The following is a 9,065-nucleotide window of genomic DNA, read 5'->3' on the forward strand; positions in this document are numbered from 1 at the left end:
TTTATTGAATAATTAAATAAATAGAAAATTAAACATTTTATAATATCTGTCATAAGTAATTCAAAACATTACTTATGCTTAGCCCTATATCATTAGTAAAATATCACTAGTTAATTTATGAAAATACATTATTGTGGGTCAACTACAAAAAGGAGACCATGCGCAAACTTCAGGTAGCATATAATGACTGCCTGAGGATACAGCTAGAAAAGCCCAGGAGTAGCAGTGCAAGTAAAACTCAAGCTTAGGGGTGTGCCTGGATGCATCATACGTATCCTGGTTTACTGGTATGCCAAAAAAATATGCAAGTTAAATGGGGAAACAGCCTATCCTCACCCTTCAGTGTAGGCAATGGAGTACGGCAGGGGGGACTTCTGTCTCCAGCTCTGTTCAACCTATACATGGACAGCCTGTCGAAACAGTTGGGGACAGGATCTCTTGAGGAACCTAATGTTTAAGTTCATGTCCCGACTTGATGAGTCTCAAAACTGTATTATAATGATGCTCACAAGCCCTAGGTGCAGCTCGGTTAGATATCAAATCATATTTGTGGAAACATTGGTATGGGTGCCTGTTAAGACTCTCATGAATCAAAGTATGTTTTTATGTGTTTATGTATCTATTCCTTCTGTTATGTTGTTGGTCTTGTTGTTGGGTCTAGAGCCTGTAATAAAATTTATATATATTATAATTACACACACACACACACACACACACACACACACACACACACACACACACACACACACACACACACACACACACACACATATATATATATATTGAATGTTCAGTAATGTTACATTTCCCTTTTCCCAGGGACTGTTTCCATAACATTCAATAACAACAGTCAATAAACTTAAACTTCAGCACTCATTTTAATCCTCATATAATACATTTCTTACTTTCTTGTAATAATGGTCTTTCACATAAAACTTACACATTTTAGGCATGTTTCCAGTAGTGTTTAGAAGCTCTGCACATATAGCCTTTAAAATGAGCTGTATTCCTGGACACCATAACTGTTCATAACTATTTAATATGCTAAGTTAATGTTAGCTATTTTTTCACTATACACAATAGAAATCTTGTTTTGGTTAGTGTCTGATTATGAGAACATGAGGGGTTTCTGCTTGCCAAGATATAATCTCCTGGATTAGTCAAATTATAACAGCCTTCAAGTGCAGACTGGAACCCCACCAAGAGGAACATTCCACAACAAAACCAATTTGTTTGAGTGAAGCCTCTGCGTTTTCGGAAAACACCAAACAGACGTGTCCTTCATAGTCAGATCTTTCCTGCTGCCTACTTTACATACAATTTCAGCTAATTTTAGGCAGTTGTACAAATTATTTTGAAAGTTCACAGCAACATCAAATCAATGCTTAGTGCTAATCCAGCGGAGAATTATATTCACTAGTGTTCTAACCTTTGAAACAAGCACCATTTCATGACTAAATATAATATTTTCTGCATTCTAGAGTAGAAAACGTCCACAAGAGAGCAGTGTTTTACCATTTCACTCAAACGTCTTGACTTTGACCTGCTGTAAAGGATTATGAATACACTCCCTCTCTAGATGACACTGACAAGTTAGTATTTCAGTAACATTTTACATGGCTTTTTAGGCTTCCATATGCAGACAGGCAGGACAGTGTGAGTCATGAATACACACTAATTTCTTTTTCCGAAGGACAATTATAGGAATAGTTCACCATATGGAAATGTACTTAGATGATGAGTTTGCTTCTTCATCAGAACAGATTTGGAGAAATTTAGCGTTGCATCATTTGCTCACCAGTATAGTCCCTCTGCAGTTAATGGGTGCCTTCAGAATGAGAGTCCATCATTAAGGATTTACCTTTAAACCACTGCTTCTGGTCAAAGTACAAGTTCATAATGTAAAAAATGTGTCCACCCCCGATTGCCATCTCATCATATTCAACCATTATATTTGTTTATAACTGTTTTCATTTGTAAACGTTGCTTGATCTGTGTATATTTCTCTCCTGATTCAGATAAGACAACTTTTTCACTGGAGAAACCACTATTATGGATGGAGCTAGCAATGGGTTTGATTATTACAAACATGCAATGTTGAGCTGTTGTTAATTGATGGACAGGAGTCATGTGAATTATTTGTGAATTACTGTGATGTTTTTATCAGCTGTTTGAACTCGAATTTTGACGGCACCCATTCACTACAGAGGATTCATTAGTGAGCAAGTGATGTAAAGCAAATTTTTTCCAAATATGTTCAAATGAAAATACAAACTCATCTACATCTTGGATGGCCTAAGAGGAGTACATTTTCAGCAAACTGTAACTTTTGGGTGACCTATTCCTTTAAAGATGGAAAGCAAGCTGTGGTTTTATTACAAACACAGATTTTGATATATATGCTGCATCTAAGTAAAACATGATGCCAAACATACATCTAAAACTAGAACCACTTCAAAGGAAAAATAAGTAGCTCAAAAAGTAGCTCTTGTTTAAAGTTGTGTTTGTTCATCACTCTGTCTCAGTGGTAGAAGGTAGACTGTTTAGACTTTGTATCATATGCTTTAAATGACATTTCCTGCACTTATAATATTTAACCGACAGCAGTTGACAAGCTTCAGTCCATGTATGGCGTCACTCAGTCACATACTGTATTACACCAGATGACATGTCTGCACCGCGGCTGAGGCCATGCTAATGCTCTTATAGAAACAAATCACCCATGTTCAGTTTCCACTTTATATTTTATCTTTTGAAAATGAATAGTGGCTAGTCCCTGAGCCCAAACCCTCAAAGCCCTTTACTGAACGCCCGAGGCAGAGAACAGAAGTGCCTCTGTACTTCTCTGCACACAAACAGACCTCTCTCTTCCTGAAATTACATTTGGCATGGTGAATTCCGCAGTGGCCCAGCTACTGTGTAAAGTGATATGAACCAAACAAAAAATCAATTTTCAGAACCATTGAAGAAGAAGGGAGCGAGACTTGAGGACAGTCTCAAATACAAGGCAGCAGGTCTGTGGGATTAATGGAATTGTTGTCTAACTCCTGAGATGTTATTGTTTGGAAATGGACTTTAATCTTTACCCAGCTTTCATTTAGTCTCTTGAGCTGGATTAAATTCTTCTCATGTCTTTATTTTTAGGGTGTCTGGCTAGCAGCCCAGAATTTGGAAAGGAGAGAGAAATGAGTGAGAGAAAAAGAGAGACAGATGAAGGGATGGTGGAAGGCACAACCATAGACACAGGCACAAACTTCTCCATTGAAACACATACCTTATTCGGGATTTGTTTTACTTTTGTGTCTTTTGAAATATTTATATTTCATAGCAGGTAGCTATAAAAGTTCAGAGAGATGAAGGAGGACTCACTCCCCAAATAAAACATGAAGACCACAGTAAATGTCCATCCTGAGGAAATCAGTCTAGCGTTTCAATAAATACTGTATTATATGAGAGCAATCTTGAGTTGAAATACACACTTAATAGACACACACACACATACACACTGTCATGCAGAATGGCACTACTTGGAGATGTATGCCTGTAAATGTGTTTAGTCTTCTTAACTCCCTAAAGCCATTTCCAGACTTTTTGGCACTGTTTGCCAAAAAATTCTCAGTCTAACTACCATCAGCTATTCTAGTCATGCAAAAAATGCACCATTCAGCAACTCCTGCTAAACAGACTATGGTGAAAACTTTCTTCCACTAGAAAAAATAAAATAATAATTATAGATTATAGCTTTTTTGAGTAAAAAAAAGTCACTAAAGGGGTCTGAAAAGTTGCGACAAAGTTGCTAACACTGTGCATCTCTAATTCTTCAACTATGGGCTAGGCCACGGGTCAAATAGAAAATGCTCGCTGCATTAATCGTGGGTTAATAAAATTTTTGCTGTTATAATTAATTTGCATTAACGTGTTATTAACGAGATTCCAGCAGTGCACTTTCAGAGTTTCTCTGAAACCGTCCACCTTCCCCAGCTCCAGCTGTATAGATCTTCAATGGGTTATTTTATATGCTATTTGTGCAGCAGCAGTATGTCTTAAATACTCACAGCACCTTATCGCAGTATGCATCGGCAGTAGCAAGTTCCTCTACTTGCTTGCAGCAGCAGAAGCAATAATCTACAACTACAGCAATAACCAACAGAAGCAGAGTAGCAGATCTATTCCACCAAGACCAAATACATTAACATCGTCATATCCATCACCATGCTAAAATCTTCTGAGAGTTGTCATGATTGAACTAGCCCTTTAACTGAACAATAAGCAACATTTTAGAGCAACATTTTAGGAGCAGATAGAAATGGTTTGGGTTGCTAGTTTTTTTCTATTTTTAAACAAACATGCAAGCTTAACAGAAATCAGCCACTTCCTTTAACAGACAGGAAGTGTCATGAATGTGTGAGTGTTATTTATTGCTCACTCACCAGGTACATTCTGAAATGAGAAATCAAACATTACGAGCGTTACTGTGAGGAAACACAGTGTTCTGTGAAACAGTGCCCCATGCACACCTTACCTGTAAAAAACTACAAGCCCACCAGTGTTTAACTGTGTGTGCCAGGCCAGAAATGAGGTCAGGTGTGGTTTTGATTCACTATGAGAGCAGGTAGTGAGAGGAATGAGCATGAACTGTGTGAACAAGTCCTGTTTGGCTGATCTGGACTGGGTGGTGTTCAGGTCTTGGGTTCAGTGCTGGTAAAAAGCTCAGAAACTCAATCCACAGATGGAGTTGGGACGATGGCAAACGAACCAACTCTTTATTGCCCTCATTCTGACATGCTGCCAAAACCAACCATTTTCAGGTAGTAATAGTCTTACAGTTATTATACTGGAGTTGGCAAGGCAGATCTTGCCCCAAAAACCTAAAGCTAATTTCATTTTCCAAAAGCACCCCCCCACCACCTCATTTAAAAAGGGAAGTCATAATCGCGCTGAGATTGAATTGAAAGTGTCATTTATTTGATTAGTTCAAAGTGAGCAAGCCTGCCAATGTATTCACAGCCACTGAATAAAATTACTGATTTCAGCAAACCGTGCTCCACAATGGAGTTTTTCAGCCCTCATTACTGCAGAACCCGAAGTACAGTTTGACTGCTTAATATTGTTTGCTTGCCAAGAGTGAAATTACTCTCAGAGAGCCAAAATGGAGCATTTGTTTTTGAAATTATGGAAATAATGGTAATAGGCAAACACCATAAAATAAAACATATTTATAATAATACAGATTTATAATAAATCTATATTATATATAAATGTATTGCAAAATTTGAATAGAAATTATTATAATGATATCAATAATCTAAATATAAGTGTCATCAACACTTGTTTAATCTGTCTTGTTTTATTTATCTATCTATCTATCTATCTATCTATCTATCTATCTATCTATCTATCTATCTATCTATCTATCTATCTATCTATCTATCTATCTATCTCTGTTATGCACAAAATTCAATAATTGATTCAAAAGTAGAGTAGAGACCTGCAGTATCACAGGACCCATGGCAGCAAAGTATGGCGCGGGACAAAACTTGATTGGGGCACGGGTGCTGGTGGGTCGAGACTTGTGTATGCGTGGGATGCGGGAGAATGGGTGTATTCACACTAGATTCTTAGCACCAAAAGTGATAGATCTGTAAAGCAATATATTGTGATAGGGCCACATTCCAAACAACTCAAAATAATAAACCACAAAGTTAACCAAATTATGCACTCCACACTGTGCTTTGCATCATTATTTCATTTTCTTTCCTTAAAAGTAGCACAATACATCAAGTCATTCAATTCTTGATTAAATTTATGTATGCTATGAAAACTGTAATATTTTATTTTAATGCTGTATTTTTTGTTTATAGTAAAAGATGTGTGTACCCCTGCTTAGGAAACACTGCTTTGTGTGATGCAGTGTGCACTTGACATCCACACGCACTAACATAACAGCATCTGTGATCACTTCATTAGGCATATATGGTCTTTGCAGACACTGTATCACCAAAGCAACTTGCATATGAATGCCTATATTGAATTCTGGTGCCAGACATATTCTTTTCCTTGTTTCATAATGTATAGGTACACGTTTTTAAAAAGTCAGAGAAATAAACAGACATTGCAGAGCTCAACTCAAGGGGTTAATCCTCACCATTGAGCTAAACCTTTTCCCCATCAGCGCTCTCCAAAGAGACATCCGTCTATTTCATTAATACCCCTCATCATGTTCAGACCAGATGTTAAAGCAAAACCAGTCTCTCTCTCTTTTTCTGCTGTGGTGAGGTATGGAAAGTATTTGCTAGGTTCCTCTGAGGGCTCTGCAGCTGGAACACACAGGGAGGAAGCAAGATAGAGAGATAGCACATAAACGCTGGAGAGATGGAGCTCAGGAAAGATGTGTGAAAACTGGACTACATGTCTTCGCTGTAATGAGCCATTAGATAATGGACTGGATGGCAAACATACAAAATCAAACAAAGGGTCTGTCTCAGAAGATGCTGTTCTGGCTCATGATTGACAGGAAGATAGAGCTAGAATATTAGTCCAGGTTTACATTAATTTATGACAGTACACATTGAAGAATAGTCTCAATAAACAACTAGTTCAATAGTCTTTTTTAAAGTGAAATTACATGGATAGTTCACATAAAAACTAAAAATCAGTCATCCTTTATTCATCCTTCAAATTATCTTCTTTTGTACTTAACAGAAGAAAAACAAAGGTTTGTAATACATTGAGAGTGAGTAAAAGAGTGACAGAATTAAAATTTTGGGGTGAACTAACTTTTTAACATCATACTTATAGTTGCAAATAAATTAATTAATAAATTCAGCCAAATGTTGATCTGTTTCTGTGTGGATTAATAGCACTGCAAAAAATCAAGTCACTCACTTATACTCAGTATAAGCCAAGTATAGTATACTTAATTATATATTTAAGTATATCTCTGATAAGTACATAAAAATAGACTGAAGTATGCTCTCTTTTAAGTTAAAAACAAGTAATCTAATAATAGCACAGTTGAATAAATTGAATAAAGCATCAGTTTTAGGAATATCAAATTGATTAGGGCATATTATGGATGTATTTATATCTCTTATTGAAAAAAAAAAAAACTCTTGAGAAACCTTTTGATTCCCATTTGAGCGTTAACATGCACTTCCAAAGATAATGAGTGGGCATTGACAGGTTAAAAGTAAGGTTCCTTTGGCTCAGTCAGAGACTCCATGCAGGTGAAGTGGTCCATAGCTTCAGGTGTTGACACTTTAAACACTATGTTGTAATGGGACACAGACCGCAACCATTTTTGTGCCACTTCTCTTTTTGAAAGGTGAATGAAAGTGTATACTATATGTGAATTCATACAATTCATCAAGGTGGCCCACAATTCAAAACACATAATGACTCTTTCAGCACAAATAAAGGCAAAGATAAGAACATCTTACAGCACTGTCGGGACACTTAAGCATGTGGACTCCCATGAGCAGCCCACGTGTGTCTGGGAGATCCAGGTCTAAGCTCTAAGGTCTAAAGACAGATCGACGCTGTTCAAGCCATCCTGTCATCATGGTGGCTTAAATATAGAAATCTTTCTCTCTGCCTGTTCTTGGTTTTGTTCCAATACACAGATTTAGCAAAAGACTCCATGTTGTCATTTCCTGTTATACATGTTTCAGGATGAGGTAGAGTAATACTCCAGCATTCCTTATATTCAGATATCCAATCATTTTGCTTTAGTTTGTAACATTGCCATAATTGGTAATACAGATTTGCTTAGGGTACGTAGCTTTGCAAACATTGGAATTTGCACATTTTTCCAAACTCTACATTCACAGTCTTCTCAAAAATTGACTGTTGGGAAATATGAAAGCCCACATAATTTGAGTTTTTTATTATTTATTTTTTTGGTTGGGGGTAGGGCTGCACGATATTGGGAAAAAATGACATTGCGATATTTTATTTTTCTGCGATATATATTGCGATATTTTTTCTTACAAACAAAAATGGGGTCAGCACACTTACATTCTCATTTTAAATGATTTAAACATCGACACCATCGTGTCAATTGATTAATATGTGCGAGGGAGAGAGAGCTAGACAGCGCTCGTGTTGTTTGAAAACGGCTCGCTCTCTCTTGGTCTCTCTCTCTCTCTCTCTCTCTCTCTCTCTCTCTCTCAATTCAATTCATATTGCTTTATTGGCATGACATACAAAGGTACATATTCCTAAAGCATTGTACATAGCAGAATAGAAACAAACAAAACAAAAATACATATATATTCATAAGAAAAAAAAATTACATGCAAAATAAATCCATATACATTTCTATAAACATTGATGGTACTTCTAATGTACTCTCTGTCTGTCTCTCTCGCGCGCGCTCTCTCTCCCTGTCTCTCGCGCGCGCTCTCCCTGTCTGTCTCTCTTGCGCGCGCTCTCTCTGTCTCTCTCGCGCGCTCTCTCTTCCTGTCTGTCTCTCTTGCGCGCGCTCTCTCTGTCTCTCTCGCGCGCTCTCTCTCCCTGTCTGTCTCTCTTGCGCGCGCTCTCTCTGTCTCTCGCGCGCGCTCTCTCTCTCTCCGTCTCTCTCGCACTCTCTCTCTCTCTTTCTCTCGCTCTCTCTGTCTCTCTCGCGCCGCCGCGCGCTCTCTCTGTCTCTGCCCTGTTAAACTTGCATGTGGTTTTCAGTCCTGTCAATTATAAACTTTCACTCTATGATGGTTAAGCTGTGCAATTAATCCGCGAATCACATTCGTCAAGGGCAGGGGAGTAGCTGGCCCGTACAGTTAATGAATAACGGATCAACTAGACAGCCTACATCGCACATCCTGCGATGTGACTATCGTGGATTTGTACATCGCGATATCGATGCTTAAACGACACATCGTGCAGCCCTAGTTGGGGGTAACAATGGGATATTTCAGCACGTATGTTTCTTTAATCTAGCCCAAACAGACAGCCAATTGACTGTTTCTGTTTTAAAAAGAGCAAGAAGAGAGTGAGAGTGCAGGAGAGAGACATAAGACAAATTTAGAGTCATAGCAGAGGGGGTTTTGCAAACCTTGACATTCTTC

Source organism: Carassius carassius, chromosome 21, assembly GCF_963082965.1.
Source record: "Carassius carassius chromosome 21, fCarCar2.1, whole genome shotgun sequence".
NCBI classification, from domain to species: Eukaryota; Metazoa; Chordata; class Actinopteri; order Cypriniformes; family Cyprinidae; genus Carassius; species Carassius carassius.